General features: G+C 41.1%; 1 long non-coding RNA gene across 1 annotated transcript; it reads left to right on the top strand.

Annotated features, from left to right (window-relative positions):
* Positions 1 to 17,869: 17,869 nt before the first annotated feature.
* On the top strand, positions 17,870 to 20,193 carry LOC118809913. The gene is made up of 2 exons (XR_005007387.1): positions 17,870 to 18,201; positions 19,687 to 20,193. It is a non-coding gene; the product is annotated as an uncharacterized LOC118809913 (long non-coding RNA).
* The last annotated feature ends 2,026 nt before the right edge of the window (positions 20,194 to 22,219 follow it).

Below are 22,219 nucleotides of genomic sequence, written 5' to 3'. Positions count from 1 at the left end.
GAGGTTTTATCGACTGAAACTACTACCCCTTTCGATGAGCTAATGCTAAAGCTAACCCTGTAGACAAGTCCTCAGCATCCAGCATGGCTAGTCAGAGCAACATTACTTGCTGAGGACCTAGTCGGTACTGAGGAAGACTCAAGGTCTTTTAGCAATCTTTGAAACAACACAAAGAGTGGCATGTGTACAAGGCCATTAATATTGATCTTAATCTTAAATGTAAGTGCTGTACAGTCCTGTTTATCTAACTGATTTATTAAGCTAACTGTTAGCAGCTAAAGTAAGAAGAGCTTACCAGTTAGCTAAGTGATCTTACCATTACTAGTTTAGCTTTCCTTAGAACGGGTATAGTTCTGTCTGTTAACAATTTTCACTACTAACTGAGCTGTGAGTGAGATCCTGCACATTGTTTAAACCAAAACCTTTCAGCTTCATATATCATAAACAACGCTTCCCCTCCAGATGGTTAGGATAGTGTAGTAACACCATTTCAACCATTTGTTAGCCTATGAATTCTGACTAATTCATCACCGTTCTCACTGCAGGTTAGTTGTAAAGAGTTCTGTGGAGTCCTTGACAGAGTAGATAGCATTTAGAGATGATTATGAATGACTGAGAAGTGTCCCATAAGTTTACAAACAGTCCATTCATTTTTATTTCCATTTCCAGCCTCTCTTTATCCTTTAATTTACCAGGCTGTCTTCTTATTGTGTCTTTAAGACTGATATATGTAAATGTCTTTAGTTTTGATTGGCTGCCCTGAATTGTGTCTCATTTAAAAAAGATTTAATGTCAAACACTCTTAATAACTTCAACGTAAATGAGTGGGGCTAAAGTGCTGTAGGTTGATTAGGTAGATATATGTAATTGCTTGGTTTTCATGACAACACAAAAACAACAAATTCAGCGTGTACTGAGCAGTATGTTTTGAAATATTGAAGATGATAAGCTTTTTCATTTGAAATGAGGATTTGATCAATCATTATGCAGAAAAATCTATATAAACGTTTAGAAGTAGAGTGAATAAGACTTTTACAATTACTACCGACCACACCCAACACCTAGCTTAGTCATTATGTTTAACATCACAACATAACTGACAATTACAGCAAAAATACAGTCCTCTACATGTGCAATTCTACCATCTAGGTTTCTGTATGCTTTTTTTTACTGAAATTACTCAGGCAAAAGACTGGCATAAATCTATTGAGGTTCACTCTGCAATATATTTTATTGGATTTGTGATATATAATGGTGTCAGTGCACACCTTAAAACTGTTGAATTATGAATTATACAGAGAGTCCCACTCATACACCAAGTTACGCCTTTTTTCTTGTGTAATATGTTTAGTCTGACTTAACAATTTCACTATTCCTGATGAGGTTATCAAAAAGCAATCTATTTACTCATTTATCACTAGGTCACCCAGCACACAGGAAAGAGCCACACTTACATTGCATTTAGTCATTATAAGCCTGTAGCCAAAGGCTGTAATACATGTTTAATGATATGCAAACCATGGCAATGATACATGTCTTTCATGCACACAACTAAATACTGTGTGCTAAGAACCATGCACATGCATTAATATATTCAGTAAACTGTTCAGGCACCTGAATGCACAGAACTATTATCATTCCTTATATTATTCTGTAGGCCTGGTTCCTCCATAACTACCCTTGATATGACCGAACTGCAGTCAGCTGTTCTGGGTCATTCAGGCATCCTTAAAGTAAGTTTCAAACATAAGTCGGTCATTTTGTTTTAGAGAATCAAATAACCACAGAGACGGATGTAGAGGAACTGATCGGTATTAGCCAAGCCCTTTTTCAACATTCAAGGAGAAAAGCACCAATCAGATTTACTCTACTCAGTTCTACAATTTAATTGAAGTAGATCCAGACGTCCTTGCTGATCTCAAGATGGCTAAAATGGAGACTATTTGACCAGTGTAGTCTTGCACTTCTGTACAACACTATTAACAATGAAGGTTGGATGGTTTGGATGTACAGTTCTATGAAAAACCTTTACATTATGCGGTGGCACTGTAAATTAAACATTAGAAAGGTTCTTTACACTCACATATCTCATTTACAAAAACAGTTCTTTAACGAACCACCAGTGAAAGAGTATTTCTAAGACCAAAAATTATTCTTTAATGATACCCTTTTGGCAGTCCCAGTGAACACAATGTAAAATATTAAAATGTTTGCATTATACTAAATTTGAGTGTCATATTAAACATCCAACGAAGTTTAAATGAAAAAACAAGATAGAAATATAATCAAACATGGCATAAAAATCGCTTATCTGACCAAGAACTGTCTGGACGTGGTCCTAACATTCTGGTGAGTATGCGCGATTGACAGTACTCCTGTTTGTCTATGCCACTCAGCAAAACTTAACACAACAGCATGAGCGAGTGAGAAGAAGTGAGTGAAACGAGCTCTACATATTGTTGCTGTCCAAAGAAAATCTCCAAAAGAGTAACTTTACAGGAGAGGTTAAAATGTTTTTATTTTGAATATGAATTGATGCAAAAGGTTTTATTCCAAGCAATTTTGGAGCATTTCTGTGGTCCATAATGATGAAATTTTCTGACCATGCGAAAGACATCTGCTACACTCAAATGATGCTAAAAAGTAAAAATAGAAAAACGAAGACACTTGCTTTTGTTATGACAGTGACAATATGAGGATGGTGTTTTAGACTATCTTCATTGTGTCCATGACTCACTAAAACATTATCCAGCTTTTATATGGTGATATCTTATCTACTTTATTCCTGAATGTGCATCCAGGGAATGCCACCGAGGCAAGTTGATTGAACAAACAGACGAGTGGACATTCTTGCTAGCTAGTTTAGGTTTCTAACACAGGTCTGTGTAGCTGTGTAGGCGGGACAAACAACATCAGCCTTGTGATTGGTGAGGATACTGCTTACATACACACTACCCAAAATTAGTGCCCAGTGCCCAGAAAGTAAAACACAGATTTAGATTCCTTGGGGCTTTGTGTGTGGTAGCCCAGCTGTCCTTGGTCCATATTCTGACATTTGTTCTTCCCCCATACACTATAAACCTGACTCACCAGACCTCTGGCTGTCCACAGGCAAAAGTGTAGTTCACCAAATGGATCGATCCAGGGAAGTTGCTCTCATGATGTAATCGCTCTCTGTTTCATAAAGAAGATTTATAGAAAATCAGATCCCAGGTTATGGGCTGTCAATGACAGCAGGAGAAAAATCCAGAATTTACTGTCTGCTTTTACGGCCAGATTTCTGAAATAATTGTTGCGGGACAAGACGGTAAGTTAGTGGTTATAAACCTGTCCTCCATATAAATTACCTAATCAAGAGATCCTGGCAGTTATATAAATTGAAGCAGTCATTCGTCTTCAACGGCCTGTATGAGCATATAAACCCACGACGACAGTCATATACTTCAGCGGAAAGGAGACCTGCATCACTGTTTACAGAGTTCGGGGGGGAAAATGGATGACTTCTTGCATGCTCAATCAACTGTGAAATGTACATTTAATCATCCTGAGAAAGCCCCTCGGTTTATTTGTGTTGCAGCAGGGATTTACATTTCCAAACATCCCCCATATTAATCATTACTTCATCACTTCCCCTGTGTGACAAGGCGAATAAACTCCTCAGTGTGTGAGGCCTGAATGTGTGCTTAATCACACCCAGCGAAAAAACAGGCTGAACTTTTATTCACTTCAGCCTTCACTCAGACCAGCAGAAATGCTGCATTATGCAGCCACCGCGTGCACATTCGCCATTCATTCATGACTTTACTTAAAGCAGCCCCTTTTTTTTGAAATATCTCGCCAATTGGAGGCTGTTCATCTGGGATGGAAATATTCGAACGCACGGAGGTCCGAGCTCTCGCCGGAGCTGCTGTCACCTGGACCTTCCTTCCAGAAGGCGGATGATGAATGACATCTGAAACACATGAAACAAGAAGCAAAAAAAAAGAAAAAAGCACCGAGCTTTTGCTTTCACTGGAGGTGTCTGAGGGCCATATATCTACCTGGGAACTCCTCGCCATGTTGTGAAAATAAGTCAAAAGCTAGTATTAAAACGACAAGGTGAAATTGAGTGATCCTTTCTGCGACGACACCTGTCCCAAACTGCCGTTGACACGTGCAGCTTCGCACCACAATGAGATCCTGAGTGATTTCTGCAAAGGCAGGCCTGCTTTACATATTCCACTCGGCTCGTTTTAATGATATGCAGAGCATTTCACCATCAACAATGAATCCTTCATAAGAGTGCGAAGTGTAACTTTGTCAACCAGGATGAGGAACATGTTACATTTGCCACTTTAAAGAAGATTAATGGGTCACTCATCCTCATACATTTTTATGACTGCACTATGAAGTGAATTTGATGTATCAGTAACAAGATAAATGATGGGTAGAAAGCTTTGGCAGCTCCAACTTTGAACAATCTTTCATGTGATGCCACTTTTCTCTTTTTTTTACCACCACGATGGAGTTCAGGAACACTCTGACATGCAAACGCCATTTGCCAGAAAAGCCTGTCAGCCTGAAAGGTATCTGGTGTGTATGTGTTATGTCAGTACTTGAAACACACCTTAGCCTCTGACTGACATTACTTGTGTATTTTAGCACTGATTGGCAATCACGTTCTCAGCTTAACCACAGGAACATTTTTCCCCTCTCTGCTCCTTCAGTCACTCACTAAATTGCCAAAGTCTACATTATGCACAAGCATGAAAAGCAGCTGAAAGCTTCTCTTTGCAGTTGCCAGGTCTGCTCATGAATTTCTGGAGAATGAAACATACATTTTGGCGGTGCGTCTACAGCTGAGAGGGGATTGGGAAACAGAGTCAGTGGCAGGAAATATTCCCTGTCATAGAATGATCAGGAATGGTAAATGGAGCTGTCAGAAGCTTTAGAGTGATAGGGCTGGGAAGCCTTGCCTCTCTCCCTTAATAGATTTACAACTCGCTCTGGAGGTAACTGCGGAAAAATTCCAGCCAACGAAATTTATCTGCAGCCGACAGGTAGACGGACACCTTCCCCCATCTTGAGTCCAGATTAAAAATGTGCACGTCAGGACTTTAGGGAAGGATTATTTTGGAAGCCTCCATCTCGACACTAGCATCAGCACATACAGGCTCGGACGTTCGGGTTACACGCAGGGAGGCTTGTCGCTGCTGCAGAGTGATGCATGTTTTCAGGGTAAACAACAAACCAGGCCAAACTTATTTATGCCCTGTCCATGGGTGTCCCGCAGTGAGGAATGTCCCTGGATGTGACTGGCTTCTGCGCAGTATCACCGAGGCCCGGCCATCCGCGTGACATGACATTTCTTGCATGGAGTGCAATGCAGACAAATGCACCCGAACGTGTGCATGTGTGTAAGCTTTGTTTAAGGGGTGAAGTCATCCTTTGTGGAGTGCTGGTTTAGGGAAAGACCAACAGGGAGCTGAACAGTGGGCCCTTGTCTGTCAACCCCATGACAAGGCCTTTCATTTCCAGCCTAATGGCCAAGAAAGGCAAAGGCAGGCTGCGCTCGAACCCTTCACGGAAAACAAAACTTTTGTTTCCAAATGTCTCGAATGGAGCTTTACCGCTCCAGGCTCCTATGATTAATGACTCACGGCCACATTGTGTGGAAGCCGCTAATTAACTGCAGACTGATTAAAGACATGTAAACTTTGCTGATAACCTGCATTTTCTCTCCCCCCTCTATCCCACTCTCTCTTTCTCCCTCACTTGCTCTCTCTCTCTCTCCCTCTCTCTCTCCCTCTCCCACTCCCTCTCTCTCTCTCTTGGCATGTGGAAGCTCTTACTGCCAAAGTGGTTAGAAACAGACCAAAGCTGAGTATGATGAATGTAGTCTCCAACAGGCATATACAGGCTCTAATTTAGAACTATTTAGTGTGTGACATATGGACATGGTGCTTTTGCTTTCACTCTGCTCATATTCTTGGTTTACAATCTGTATTTTTGGCACTGCTGTTTTACAATTTCTCTTGCCATATTCATGAATAACATTGTGTACTGGAGCTTACCAGATGTTTTCCTTTTCAATTGTACTTTTAAGAAGAGAGTGCACTCTTAAAAATAAAGGCTCCTAAATGGTTCTGGGCTAGGACACAGAGTTCCTTTAATCAGCATACAACCTTTACATTATGCGCCGGGTTGGGATGCAAAGGAACACAAGTATTGGGAATATTTATTCAGAATACAGAAACAAAGTATCTGTATTCAGTCCAACTTACATTTTGTAAAGGCAGTATTCAGAATACAGTTACACTGTAACACTGGAGTGCCTGCTAAAACATGAGTAGACTGATAAATTAATGTGTTGATCAGTTATTAATCTCAGTGTTACTGAGCTCTGCTAAAGACTGAGTAGACTGATAAACCAATGTGATGATCAGTTATTAACATCAGTATTACTGAGCTCTTTTGTTAATAATCTCCTCAGTAGTGGACATGTTTGCGAGTAATAAGACACTGATCAGTGCAAAGGAGTGGTGGTGTACTGGACTCCTGCTTGGGGGATTGTAGTAGCAGTGAACTGAAGCAGGTGATAGAAAACTTCATTTAAACTTTGGAACTTCATTTAAATGACAAGCAAATTTTTCATGAGACATAGGAACAGATGAATTATATGAAGAAAAATGGCAACCAGAAACAGTGAGGAACAGTGTGAATTAAATTTTAAAAAGTTTTCCCTTGTACCTTAACAGTATGTGTTCTAAATATATGCTGAATATGTTACACTTTTATGTATTGTGATAAAAATGTTACTGAATGAATTTAGGACAGAGTGTTTAGCATTCAGCCATCACTATTTTTTCAAAGTATTTTGCCCAACTCTGATTATGTGGAAGCTCTTTAAAAAGGTTTTTCACACATTTGACATAACACTTCTTTAAAGATCCATCTATTGAAAGATGCTTAAAGAAACACTCTGGCCAAAGTGAAAAATGTAACCATTGCTATGTCTGTTGTAAACATGGCTGCTCACCTCCTGCAGTGGTCTCTAGAGTGAGATATTTTGGTTTGAAGACTAGGACAACCTGCCTTCTGATGACGTATCTTGAAGTTGGGAACTGCTTTGGGGTGGATTTTTGCAGGCAGGGTATTTGAAATATATTTATTCTACTAGCTGACTAATGCAAAATGAAGCAAAATAGCTCATTTTATAAGCCAAATATTACACCTGTGCTTATTAGCCTTTACATTAATGGATTTCTTTATTGCTATGGGGGGTTCACAACGATCTTATGACCAGTTTGCATTGTGCATGCTGGGTACTATAGTGCGAGAGCATTGAAAAGAAAATTGTGAATTCTGTCAACCAATGAGCAACAGAATATTACATAGCTTGACAAATAATATATTAGATGCTAGTTTTAGGCCCTAATACCCCTTTCAGAGAAGCAAATGTTAAGCAAACTTTTATTTTTAAGAGTGTGGGAGGACCATATGCACTTGAACGTTATTATCAAGGGAGCAAGCTATATGTTTCAAACCCAAATATAATATACATGTTAAACATTGCTAAATATACCCGAAGCTATGCAGTACCTCCAGTTAGTGGCAAAGCGAGACCATGCCTCATTCATCAAGTACAAAAGGCAAAATGACTCAGTGGGATCCAACGTCCTATCTCCAGGAATTTCAGCAAGGAGTCACTTTACTAACTCAAACTGATGGGGCACACACTGAAACACTGCCAGCATCAGTCCATGGACGCCATTTATTTGACGGCACTGCAAAAACATATTCCAGGGTCTCATTTCTAATGCAAATCCCTTAGGGGTTGTCAATATATCAACTTGTTGTCAGCCCAGCAAGTTAAGTTCATTAGTAAATAGCCAGCTTACCAAATTCACAGAATATCAGCGCACAGCACATTAGCAAGTGAACATTATCAGCTATCAAAAACTTTCAATAGCAAGATATTCACTCATTCACTTAATGGGGGAAAGTGATGCAGCAGTTCTGAACTAGCAGAAAAAAAACTTCTATATGCAAAATGATTTTGCAGATCTTATACTCCATTCTTTGGCACTGTGTGAAGAAAGCATCAGGCCATACTAGCAAATATAACACTAATCTTGTTGAATGAAGACTGCTAAGAATGGTCCTGACTATTTATATATCTGTGTGGGTGCAGCAAGTGTGCCTTAGGGATTTAATCACATAACCTAATTTGGACCAAGTGAAGAATGGGCTGAGAAATTCATGTTTTTGTGAGGTGAAGACATAGAGAGAGAGAGAGAAAGAGAGAGAAAGAAAGAGGGGTGTAGGGTGACAAGAGTTTCTACCACTCCTGGAGGGCCAGCCAGTACAGAGGGTCATGTGACCAGCCTGAGGAGCCTCCTCCTCCTCCTCTCTCCTATAATTAGGTTGGTTAACATACTGCCGTGTATGCAGACATGTTGACTGGGAACTTAATCAAGTTACTATTGAGTTCTTCACGCCTCTTGCCCTGGGTGACGGTTTTAGTTGCAGAGTTATAGCTGTGACCTATAAGAGGAAATTAGCTGCGGACACAAGTTTGCTCTTTCCCCCTGCTCCTGTATAAAAATATTTAGCAAACGGGTGACAACGATGAAAAATAGAAGGAAACAAAACGCTCTACATAAGTATAAAACATGAAAAATGCAGCAAGGGCACACAGCGGTAGGGCATGTGTCCTGATAGTTGGCAGTCCATTAGGCATGAGAGACGTTTCACTTACCTAAGTCAAGTATAACAGTCTAGTATTCATTAATATAAGGAGGGGCCTGCTGAATCAAACCTACCATCTGGTTAAAACGACAGAATAATCTACAACTCATGATTAGGTCTAAGGAGTGGAATTTCACTTTAATCTTTTTCAGGGCTCGAAATTTCCATCTGCACAGAACGGCACATCATTTTTCTTCAAGACAAATGTGCTGTTTTTCATGTTCCAAAATTAGATCAGAAGAGAACGATTAATCATGTCATGGCCTGGGAAAGGAAACAAAGATCTGATTTTCTCCCCCTCTCTCTCCCTCTCTCTCTGTTTCTTGTTCTCTCCCCAGCTTCAGCCTGTGGTGCATGTTCCTTCCATCTTTGCCCCTCTCTGTTGTCATGACTTCCCCCTTTTTTTTCCCCCCTCGAGCTTCAAAGATAAGATACGTAGGCCGCTGTGATTAATATGAAATGACGACGTGTCTTCAATTAGCCCAGTCACTTCTCCCTTCTCTCCTGGCCTCTAGCAGCCAACAGCAGATGGTGACCTGTTTGTATGTGACACCATAACCAAATCTAAACTCGGGGAAGCAAGTCACCGGGGCTGCAAATTAGTGCGACCACACAACTGTCAGGTGCTGGCCTCCTCTGACAGTTGTAGCCCATTACAGGGACATTGATGTTTTCGCAGTGTGACAAAAAGGAATCCTTTTTTTCTGTACCAGAAGAGCTGTCTGTCAGCTGGCTCTCAAGTCATAACAAATCACTGGCACTCAGCTGAGGCAGAACACTCTGCGCGTCAGGGGGAAGATAAATGACCTGCAGGCCTTTGAAGTGCTTTGGCAGTTCAGATGGGTCCGCAGCGCTGACAGAGAAATATACACAACAGCGCAACCAATAATGAGAACATTAAACATTCCTGCCTCCTGACAGGCTGACAGGAAAGCCTGGCCTGACATCAATCATCTTCAGAGGCGTAACCTTGACAATTAGTCTCCTCTCTGATACCGGGCCTAACCCCGGCCAGCGCCTCTCCTCTCCCACGGCCAATGCAATCTCACTCTCCCTCGCCCCAAACCATGCACTGGACCGGATGAGATTTGCTCTTTTTTTTTTTCTTCATCTTTTTTATGTTACCACGTCAACAGGGGGGAAAAAAACTGTCAAGGAAGTGACAGTGTAGTGGGTGTTTGGCTAGGCATGCTCTTTACAGTACAATGGTTTGGTTGCTTTGGCGCCGGATAAGGCTATCATCATAGCCTTCAGTGTAATTAAAAATCTGATCTCCATAAGCTTTACATTTATCCTTATATCCCCCCTCCTTATTTATCCAGCCAGTTTCCTTTTCTCAGCAGGAGAAAAAAAGAGAAAAAAAAACAGTGTCTCCGAGCAATAAGCAACAAGGCAAATATAAAGTCATTAGTCTGAGAAAATATGTAGATGCTTGAGCTCCGAAATCAGAAGTGTACCCCGCATACATTTTAGATCTCTGAATATGGGCATTAATGATGCCCTTCAGGCATTTTGGAACCATATAAATATTTCCATTTGAGACGCCCTTCACATTTCGGTGCTAGTGACTCAAAGGGGTGTGTGTGGAGGGGGGGGCGGGTAGCAAGAGAGAGCAGGCAAAGCTGCAAAACATAATGTGTCAAGGGCCCTAATAACTCTGCTTAACAAGACTGCATGCATTACAGACTCAACTAAATGGCTGCTCTTAATTTGACATTAAATCACATGGTTTCAATCTGACTAGATACTCTGGGAAAAAAACGCAATCATTTTTTATTGAGATGATGCTAGTACAACAAGTCACAACCTATAACAAGCATATTCATCCCCTAAATTTATAATCACAACCAAGATGCCGTCGAGAAAAAAGTAAAAAGAGAAGGAGAGAAAGGAAGAGAGAGAGAAAATGAAAGCTTGAATATTAAGTTTCAGGAAGTTTTGCTCTGCGGACTGTGTTTGTAGAACATGTTTGTGAATTCTGCAAGTTCATGTCATAAATCATGCAAGAAGATGACCGTGGGCTCGGAAATTACTATTTGATGCAGCACAGAAATTATTAATTCATATACCACATCTGTGTAAAACACACAGCAGCTCCTGACAAACAATAGTAACTATAGCACAATTACTTAGAAAATCAAGGCAAACTGTCAATGAGAGGTGACAGCAGTGTCTCTCCTCTTCCTGACCGTGTGCTCTCCTTCTCTTTTTGTTCTGTCCTGGCATTAACTAACCCACAGTAAATCAATGGAGACAAGCTGACCCCCGCTATGTGTCTCTTCTCAGGTTTCCAGCACTTGCGCACAGGCTCTCGCCGAACGCTTCGTTACAGCATGAAAAATGAGTTATGTGGAATGAAGACATTTCCCCTTTGACTAGCACATTTGCAAAAAGGTATGTCAGGGATGCGAGGCGAGGGCTGTGGGCAACCTTTCAAGAGAGTATTTTTTACTTGCATATTGGAGGAGCAATAAATATCAGGCCGACAGGCCCTTCTCACTGTTACAAAGCCTACCTGCAACTGAGCTGGATAATTAGCAGCCTTGAAGATGATATATGACTTTCATTACCCTTTGGGACTGGGGAGACTAAATGAGGACAGAGCTAATTGCCGTGCAAAGCAGTTTGGCATGAATGAAAAAAAACTCAGGGGCCGGGCTCTCGCCAAAAAAGGGCCCTGTTGCTGCTCTGATCCCCGACTTGCTTTTTCGCCTGCAGGAGTTCACTTGGTGTCCATAAATCATAGGCTGCTTACAGCTCAAACTGCCCTGAGTCATCAACATGCAATAAGCTGAGTGACAGATTCCATCCCCACTACATTAGGGCCCCACTTCAAACATAGTTGTTTCCCTTTCTCCCTCTCTCTCTCTCTCTTTATCTATCTGCTATGCTCACTCAACCCCTCCTACTCCACCTTCTCTCTATATCCTGTTCCTCTCCCTCTCTCTATCTCTTTCAGTCCCTCGCTCCCTCCCTCTTTCACTGCTTCTCTGTGCATGTCTTGCACTTAACTGTAAATGAAACCCAGACGGCCCAGGCTAGATTACAATGTAAAACAAAAGCTGTTGATCACGTGACCATCATAACTGCCAAGTGAGCAAGAGAGATGGAATAGGGGGGGAATAAAGAGAGGCGGGGGAAAAAAAGGGGAGAAAATGGACCAGAGGTAAGAGGTGGGGTCTGAGGAGAGCTTCCAGGGCTGGCTTTCTCATGAGTGCCAATGGTAGTAGCTAAGGCTTTAAATGGTAAGGTTAAGTATGCCGGCATCCAGAGCAGGGACAAAGCGCTGCTCCCCTGCTGACATGTCAATTCAATTTAAGCAGCTCTCTGCTTGTCAGGGTGAAGAGGGGGAGGGCCAGCAGCTCACTGCTCTAAAGGCTTTTCTTCAGACCCAAGATCCTAGGCAAAAAATTCCTGGTAGGATTTCGACAAAACCACTTGACATTGGACTTCCTTCCCTAGGCTTACCAGTGTCTTTTGATGTTCAGTCCACTTAAATAAAAGTAGAGACTTATCCACAAGTAGAATGAGACAACTGTGGCTGCGCTTTTGTGGCAGGAAAGGGGAAGGGAGAAAAGAGGACAACTTGTTGCTGAGGTGTTTTGGTGTATTATCATTCCAGCGCTAGAGTCTGATCAAAACAAATTCAGCTTCTCCAAGCTTGCTTGCACATCAAGGTCCTCCTCACCACCAAATTATTCACCTTCGTGACAATGATAAAACTGCTCCCTTCTGCCGGCTGCCTCGCTCCAGCCTCACTTCTCCTTTCTCATCTCACCTCCGAGCGGCCTGTCTCTCTGGAGTGTGACAGCATTAACAAGCGCTGGCTGAAAAGCCCACGGTCCCAGCAGAGTGGAGATTGCAGGTGTTTCTGGACAGGTATGGAGCTTCTCCTGCTGCTCCCTGAGAGGCCTGTGTGGGTGAGAAGGACCTGAGGGAGACACTAGGAAGAGCTCATTCACTCACAAACATGAATATGGAGCAAACACAGCAGGCCCTGCTGCTGCTGCTGGAGATCCACCACTTACCCTGCTGGAATGCATTTGGGATAGAGCATTTCAAGGTTTCAATTTGAGGCTTAAATATACAACTAGACTAAAAAAAACTCAAACATTCAATACCAGAATGTGAGCATGCATGAAAAAATAAGATTGATTGCCTTCTTTTTTCGAGATCCTTTAGCATGTGCTGACTGTTTGTCACACATGCAGCCCTTCTCCTGGCTTTAACCCGCAAAGAAAACCCATTTCCATCATTCAAGCGGCTAAAAGGAATCCAACCGTGTACGGTGCCAAAAAAGCATTAAGTTTTTCTGAGTTCCTCCTATCTCTGAGCCATTCTGTCAGCCATGAACTTAATTTAGTTCCATCCAAGCAACAATCCAAAGCCTGTTAACGCTCGCCCAGCATGGCAGAAAGCGCCTTTTAAAAGATCTCACCTATTACTAATGAAGCAATTGTTTCCTTTACTATGTGTCAGTTTATTGTGCTGTACAGCCTTCAAATAGACACAAAAGTCTTTTGTAGAGTCAGGGGAGTTTTTTGTTTGCTGCTTTTCTTTTTGTATTAAGCGCTTGAAATAAAAAAAGCTCACCCAGCTTCAGAGCAGAGAACGAGACAGAGCCAAACATGAGAAATGTGTGACAAGAGCAAAGAGCATCTAAAACTATTCTTACAACCAAAGAAATCTGACAGTACTAAAAACATGCCACCAAAAAATAAAGGATGTGTATACCTATACGCTTGATCATTTACAGTAGATTCCAAGGTCCTCTTTTATTTGCAAATGTAGGCATCGTTTAAGGGAATATACAGGTACTAATGTTTGTATTCCTACTAAAGTTAATCATTACATTATACTCTATTACATTATCATTAGATTACATCCTATAAGTAACATTACTTTAAATTTAAACTAGCATTCAAAAGTTTGGAACCACAGTTCAAAAGTTTGGGGTCAATGTATGAATTGATTCTATTCTGATGCTACTACAACAAAAGATTTCAGCTAATTAGTATGAACTTTTTTAAATGTGTCCAGGGTGATGAACAGAGCTGTAGATGATTCCATAATGACTGAGAAAGCTGTATAACACTGAGAACGAAGTTTCCAGAATACTTCATATTTGAAACATAGTGATGAACACTCAGACAGCTAACTTACCAAGAAATATAATATAATATAATTACTATACATCAATAATAATAGTATATTATTTATTATTTAATAACCTTTTGGTGTTCTCAAAAAGCTTGAAATATTGAATAAAACATTCTGAAATACAACCCCCCCCAAAAAAAAGTTATTCCATTATTCAATTTGTCATCTAATGTCTGCTGTTATTTAATGATGAGTGGATCAGTTGAAATGGTCCAAAATGAATTGGAATGATATCTTATTTTGCATTAACATACATCAACGGTTAAAAATATGTTTTCATTCTCCTGAAAAGTTTCATTTTTGGAGATTTTATTCTGACAGTGACAATATACTGTACCATTTTCTACACTGTTTTTAGAAAATGGACTTTAAAAAAGTACTGGTATTGCTAATATTGACTGTATATCCCATGAAATCACTCTTCGATATATTGAGCTTCACAAATAGTTCGACCTCTATTTAGAACAATGCACAATGTGTCAATTCAGATGACTAGAGAGAGAGAAAGAGACAGAGAGAGAGAGAGAGCGAGAGAGAGAACAAGCAGAGATGGGCCTTTGAGTGGAGCTCAGGATTACAGACACCAGCACTGCTACGTTTCCCTCAAGGTGAGAATTGTTTTTGTTCTCACAATTCACACAGCATCTCTTCTCTCTCAGCTTTGAGGCCAAACATTAGCTGAGCCATGCCTCACACTGCAGAATGAGTGTGTGCGGTATGTGTTTGTGTGTGTAGGATTTGTTCAGGGAGACACTCTCCAAGGCTGCAGAGGTGTTTAAAAACCCATCTGGCTCAGTGAAGAGAGAAAAGCTGGAGAACTCACTCTACTCCATTCTCTTTCCTCTCCTTACTGCTTCCTCCCATTGATCAGAGGAAACAGGAAGTGCAGTGGCTATGCACTCAGCCATATCCCTCTGGAATAATAATCAGACTCCATTTTCTCTGCTCCTTCCCCACTGCACCAATGACTCCCCAGCTGCACCTTGCTGCACTACAGTCTGGACTTACAGTACATCCTCATGCGGTCAGCATGTAGCCTCCTTTGTTGTACAATGAAAATCACTAGAGCCCCTGCGTAGGGTCAACATGACAATAAAAGCAGTTACACTGTTGCTTAAACAGGAAAGACATGCAAATTGTACTGTGGGTTCAGTTAACTGCTCATCTTATCCTCATTTTAGTTTGTTTTTATGTGATTTAGAAATTTCATGGGTTTACATGATGGGTTCCATATTATATGAACAATGATAATAGAAGCAAAATGCATGGAAGTCGAGAAGGAACAACACTCCAAATCAATAAACATAGATCGATATAGTTTAATCTTACTTTGAGTTGGGTTGTGATGGGGGGTTGATTGGTAGGTAAGGTAAATAGCTTAAACTGCTACCTGTAACACATCACACTGTATTTATATTACAAGTGAACTAAAAAAAAGGCCCTAGAAAGACGGAAAGGAAGGAGGGATGGTGGTGCAACAAACAGATCCTCGCCCAGGCTTTGAAAAAAAAAGATATCTAGCAAAGTATCCAGATGTTCTGTGTTGAAATGTTACATCACAGAGTTTACACATTTTTTCCATCCTGACAATCCAATGTTATGAAAAATACATAACATTTTACTTTTAAACAGATCTGATATGGACTGAAGAGGTGTCAGAATCCGGGGTATGTTGCAATGAATAAAAAAAATAAAACAGAAAACTAAAGCAGATTCTAAAAAAATTCCACAAAGATACACTGTAAAGAGAAGTAAGTGAAAGAACACTCCACATAGCCAAAGTGTGTTGTGCAGCATTACTCTCTTTTTGCCAAAATTTGGGCCTGGTGTTGAAAGGAAAGTGGTGGAGTTCAAAATCAAAGCTGACAGGCAACAATAAATCAAGCTAAATCACAAATCAATAACAAATACCAGCTAAATTATGACTAATGGTATAGCAGTCATAAACTAACACCAACACAACTCAGCAGGCCATTAATTTCATGGCAATGCAAAATAAACAGACACATTTCTTTCACAGCCCTAATAAATTTCCCTGAAAAACTCAAAGAACAGTCCATCTGCTTCCAATAATTTTTAATTTCCCTTTCTGTCCCATTCCCATTAGGTATTCCACCGAGATATTTGTGAAATTCTTTCATTTACCTCCTCCCATCTGCATTCAATTACCGTATTCCCAAACAGGGTGCGGGTTTGTTTCTCCTCTGCCCCCCGTCCCCCCTCCCCACACCTGTACCTTAAGCAAACTTTATGCTTGTTTTATTATCTGTGAGAGGCCATGAGTCATTCCTGCTCAATTGCATGCTGGTGCTGGAGCTGGACAGGAATCTGGTTTTGATGTTTTTTGGCTTGGGCAGAAAACACCTGCACCTATTCTCTGGGCTGATCTATTAGCCTGGTAAATGGTGGAGCAGATGTTCTGAGATCAGCAGGGACTCCAGGCCCGTCTTTATGGCCGCTTCTCCTGTTAGCTCCCAGCCGCTGAACCCAGATCAGAGAACAATTATAGCCTTGCTGAATTTTCCTTGTAAATCATATTTTCATAAACAGAGACCTATGGGGGTAATCTGTACCCTTTAAAACTCTGAGTCCATTTCCAGACTGAATCTGGCAGCCGCCTGTTGGAGGAATCTGCGCTCCCTAAGCAACATTATGTATCGTAACCTTTGCAATTCTCTTAATTCTTTCGATGTATGTATGGCAATATCTTATATTAGCTCTCTATAGCCTCAAACTAATGCGCCCACACAGGGGAGGCCTTATTATTTCAAGAGTGTGGCTGCAATAAAATTTCAATGATTAGAATCACAGGCTGCAATAGGACTTTCCTGAAGGCAGTGCTTTGCTCAATAGGCTATTAAGTAGCATCAGAGTGAATTGTAAATGCAATCACTTGAGCGCTGGCGTGAGCAGAGCCTGAACACATACATGATGTTCCTCACATTCACCCAGCGCATGTCCTTCACACCTCTCCCTGCACTCCTCCAGGCCCTCGGGTCGTCCGCCATCAAAATAGCCCTGCTGGGTCTCAAGACAAACACAGTGGCAGACTTAATAACGTGATCTGACAAGGAGCGCTCCAGAGAAATATTGCTGAGCGCATACAAAGGTCTTATTTACGCAATGCAGACACTTTCCGCAAGTGCACTGCCACAACAGAGTTCAGATCATTCACTCCTGCGCTTAACAGTACAGGCTGTACTTGAGAGTCTGAAGCCTGATAAACAGAAGAGGTGAATTTCACTTTGGGCGAGGGAGCGATAATTTACACATGTTCCCATGTCCACTATTAATAACTGACTGCTTTATTGCAGAGCCAGGCAGTCATGCAGTTCTTAAAGAGCGACAGGACATGTTGTCACTGCTGTTTTCATAAATCCTGCCAAAAGGAATGCGGCACTAAACAGAGGGGAAAACAGAGCTCTGTGTGCTATCAATAGCACCAGCATATGACTGTGATTTCCTCTTCCCCTGCTCGCCTGCTCTGGCCTTGGGAAACAGCACTCCTGCTGGCTCACCTAAGGCATTACCTCAGCCAAACACACCACAGCGGCCATGTTGAAATAAGTGAAGAGAGACCCAGTCAGTGGTGAGTATCTTGTGGCTCTTTAAACGCAATGCCTCGTTAAGCGTCATCTTCAGAAAAACACATCATGCAGTCTTTAGTGAGGCCCTAAAAGAAGATGTCAATGCCACATCAGATTTTTTCAATAAATGTCACTTTTGCTATTTAGAAGGGGAATCATTACATAAGCCGAAAAGGATCAAGGCTGAGAGGAGATGGTTGTCAAATGAAATGATGAAAGAGGGGTAATAAAGACAGGCATTGGTCTTTGGGAGAATTTACACTTGCTGGCTATGTGGAGACAGGGTAAGGGACACGTAGAACCAGTTCCATCTGACAGCTTGATTGACCTCTGAAATCCAAGAAAGGCCACACTGATATGTTTTCAGATTTATAGACCCCTGAATATACTTCCAAACCTTTCAAAATACCTACATTAACTATAAAAATTAGCTGACTGTTGACTGACTTGTTGGGACTTGTTGGGGGTGGTGGTCGGGCTGGTGGTTATTTCATCTCTGTCACAGTGCTAAGCTGAGATGGATCTATCATGATGGCCAGATCATCACTCACTAATAATTAATCAAATGGTACAGTAATGTGACACTTAATCTCCATTTGGCCCTCAGCTCTGCATGGTGTGAGAACATGAAGGCCTGACTTCTATATTTACATCTGCAGGCTGTCTCTGCCTGGACATCCATAACAACAAACAGTGTCCGAGGCAGGCAACACAAACAAATAAGGTAAGAACACTCTTAAAATAAAAAGGTGGCAAAAAGGATTGTTTGCAGTGATGCTGTAAAAGAATCACTTTTCATTCCCTGAAGATCCTTTCGATGGATAAAAGAAGCATATTTGTAAATGAGGTGAGTGTGAATAACATGTTTAAAGTTTTAAAAATCTCCACAAAATATAAACCAATTAAACCTTTAAGGCTGGATGTTGCTCTGGCAACAAATTCATGATGCATTATATTGAAATAATTTTAGAACCATTTGTGAAATCAACAATCTACATAACATCTGCAAGAGTTATCTGTATCTGCCCACCTATTAGAGCACAGTTTGTACAGTTCATCGTTCATTTTTTTCTACTTTTTTTTTGTCTTGTGTTGTCATGGTTGGTAGCCAATCAGTGGACTGAATACACCATCCAACAGATCCAATCACAGCAGGGATTTAGCTGTAGAAACCCCCCCCCCACACTGTGTTTAAATATGTAACTGCTAGCATAGCATTAGCACATTCCAACATGTTAGTAGGTACAGCGCAACTTCTGAAAGATTTCAAAAACATTTGACATCAGATTAAAAAAGCAGTTTTATATATGATATAAATTTATTGTATAGATAGTATATCACTACTTTACAGTTAAAAATAACAAGATATGTTCAGACAGCCCCTTCTACCCATGTTATACACACAACATACACACACACACACACACACACACACACATATATATATATATCCTTTACAGAGATGGAAACTATTAATGGACAATTAAAATGTACTTTCTCAGTTCATATATAAAGCATAAAATTTGGTCAGTGCAAAAGTTATGGTACATTTTATATTTTTTGTTTGACTTTTTTCCAATAATAGAAAGATGGAAATGTCATATTTGCCTTTGTCTCATATTAACTTATTTTTACTTAGAAAATCAACAAAACATGCAAGTTGACCAATTGTGTTCAAACTTTTGCACTCAACTATTTATGGAAATATATAACTTGACATATATTTTGAAAAATATATGGAAATATATTTCCTTTGCATATGGGTAGACTCTTAGAGAATCTTTAAAAGGTTAACTATTTTTGCTAGACACATCCAAGCCAAGAAACATTTAGTAATCCTTGTCGTTGAGAGTATAGGAACATCTATATAAGATTTTCAAATTACATCAATACACTACAATCATAACGTGCCTTCTTTGAGATTGTGAGTCTTTTCCACAGCTGATATGAAAAACTAGCAGATGATTTTAGGGGTTGAAAATTAACACTCCTGTGAGGGTTTACTAGCCTGAAGGTATAGAGTTATAACCGACAGTCTCCCTCTTCAAAAAAGACAATGAATTGGGTGAGGAGGCCTGCCACGGGCACAGCTTGTCAACATCAATCATTCTCAAATATTTACAGAGCAATTGTTGGCTTGCTGGCCCTGCCCCTGACAGAGATACCACTCAAATCTGTCCTTTTCTTTCCTATTCTCTGTGCTGCACAGATTAAGAGACTTGGAGGACCGTGTCACTCTCTTCTCCCTCTAACTCCTCCCTTAACCCGCCTGGAGCACCTTCGGCCATGGCAGGGGCGCTAATCCACGGCCCTGGCATTCCTCTCCGCTTTGCAGGACGCTTGTCAGCTCCCGGAGGTGCGGATGCTTGGCTGTCAGAGCTACTTCAGAATGGATGGATGGAAAGCTGAACCCAGCGAAGCTCACGTGTGATCTGCCCATGTAGTGCAATGGAAAAACACAATCATTTTCATACCTCTTTATGTTCCCCTAAGAGTGGTCAGATTCTGCTGCTAAGTGCCGGTCTACATGGGACCGAGTATGTGTTAAAGGCTAGCAGGATATGGTCTAGATACAAGAAGTTGAACTGAGAAGTTGAACCAGAAAACTGGATAGTGTTTATGATACAGGACACTGCTTTCCCCAGCAGTCTTTTCAAAGAAACATGTGTGTACTTCTATTTACTGTGATGTTATGATTATAAAGATCCTAACCATTGATCTCTCTCAGTTCTTCCTCACGTCCGACAAGGCCATCTTCAATGCAGGGTCTGAGCAGATGTCAGTGGAAATAATGGATTCTCAATGTGTCCTAAGATACCGTTACATTATAAATACACTACATGACTAATGATGATTAATCTTTACAACATACACATTTCAGGATACATTACTACATGTTATTAATACGCTATAAAGACTCACTGTTTGTGAATTTTCTGAAGTCACATGTTTCTTTTCCTATTTATTACTTGTACATGGAAAGAGCCAGACAGCAGCTGAATGTTAATGCACCCCGCGGCCGATGAAGATATATGAGCGCTCAGTTTTGTTTTTCCTATTAGCCAAGCATCTGGAAGGATTGGATCGCCCAGGGTTCTTTGAGTGAAACCTAAGCTCTCCATCACAGGTGAAATAATCTACGGACCCTTGGCTGTAGACAGCGTCTGGACATAAACAGAGCTGCAAAATGCTAACGTCTTCTTCCATATTTTTATGCCTCCGTTTATTGGGGTTTATTTACCACACCTCCGAAGGTTAAACATACTAATCTCTTATCTAAAGTATCAGTCAAAATAGCACATGGTAAGCACCGACTGACGTGAGAGCAGAAAGACACTTGTGCATGCCTCTCCCTAGATCTGGTTGCCCCTCTGCATGACTCAAGCTGCCAACATGACAGCTCCACCTGGCCAGAGCAGACAGCCAGCTGGCCCGGCCTATGATTTACGGCCTGCGTAAACTTACTCAGCGGGACCTCCAACACATTTGTGCATTCACTCACACGTAGAAGTGTTACATGATGCTAAGAGGCATTAATACCAGGGGTCCACTGAGACTGAGTGACAGCAATAAATGTTTAGAGCCATACTTATCACTTTTCAAAAGGGGGCTCCTTGTCCGTGCGGATGATTCTGGAAATCAGTGAAGCGGATTTATGTAGTATGCAGGAGATTACGCCAACCTGGCTCTCAGATCTGCATTGCATTCTCAATGGTATCAGCCCATAAAACAGCAATGATATCGTAAAACCAAACGTACACCCGATAGCAGGCTCCCATGTTTCGTCCTCGGGAGTATTCTGATACCTTGTTTGATTTTCATTTTTCAAGGCCAGTGTATTAATCTTTTGGCGGGATGTAAAATTCTGCTTGAGGAAGGTGTTTGAAAAGCCTACGCTCTCTCTCCACTCTCTCTACCTTTTACAGTTACAAGGTCCTTGACTTAAATATTAACAATGCCAAAACCTGCAGATTACTCCGAGGTCCGCAGTCAAGTACAGGACCTAGTTTGCAGCGAGCCTGTGTGTACGTTTATAGCGGCGGTGCTATCTCTCTCATGCACAGTAGTGCTATACATGCAAACTCTGAAATGCCAAAATAAAGCTGTCTGCTTGACATATGATACCAATAAAGAGAATGAATGAATTCCTGCAAAGGGCAATGTTGAGGGTCTAGCTCTGTCTAACACTGTTACTGTTGTTATAGAGGTTGTGTCTTTTGAACGTTATGGTGCTGAATATGCTTTCTTATAAATTCACATTTCTTGCATTTTTCAAGCTCATGCGGATGCTACTTCTTCACTTGTCTCTTTTTTGAACACTACCAAAGGCAGGGCTACAACTATATGTCTTGTAAGGGAGCTCATTTTAGCGTCAAAAAACAGAAGCGATTTACCCCGAGACAGATCTTGGGTGGTTTCGCATGTGTAAAGGCCTCCATGACGAGCAGTGTAGCCACATATCCTCAGGCAATTTCCATCCTGGAGGCTTTGAGGCTAGAAATGAGTAAATAAAACCAGCAGACCACTGAACTGCTTCAGAAGAGCTGATACATCAGAGACCCTACATCTTCTCCAGCACTTTTATTTTCTCCATTATATCCCTGTTAATGAGTCGTTGTGAACAGGAGAGCTAATATATAGGGGCTATGCATCCTAACGGCCGATAAAAAGAGATGGGCATTATCAGTTTGGATGCCTGTTAATTTGAGTGTGCGGGATGGTCTGTGAGGTGGGAGATAAAT

The sequence above is a fragment of the Colossoma macropomum genome, unplaced genomic scaffold (genome assembly GCF_904425465.1).
Source record: "Colossoma macropomum unplaced genomic scaffold, Colossoma_macropomum, whole genome shotgun sequence".
Taxonomy (NCBI): Eukaryota; Metazoa; Chordata; class Actinopteri; order Characiformes; family Serrasalmidae; genus Colossoma; species Colossoma macropomum.
This window is presented reverse-complemented; position numbering and strand designations above follow the sequence as displayed.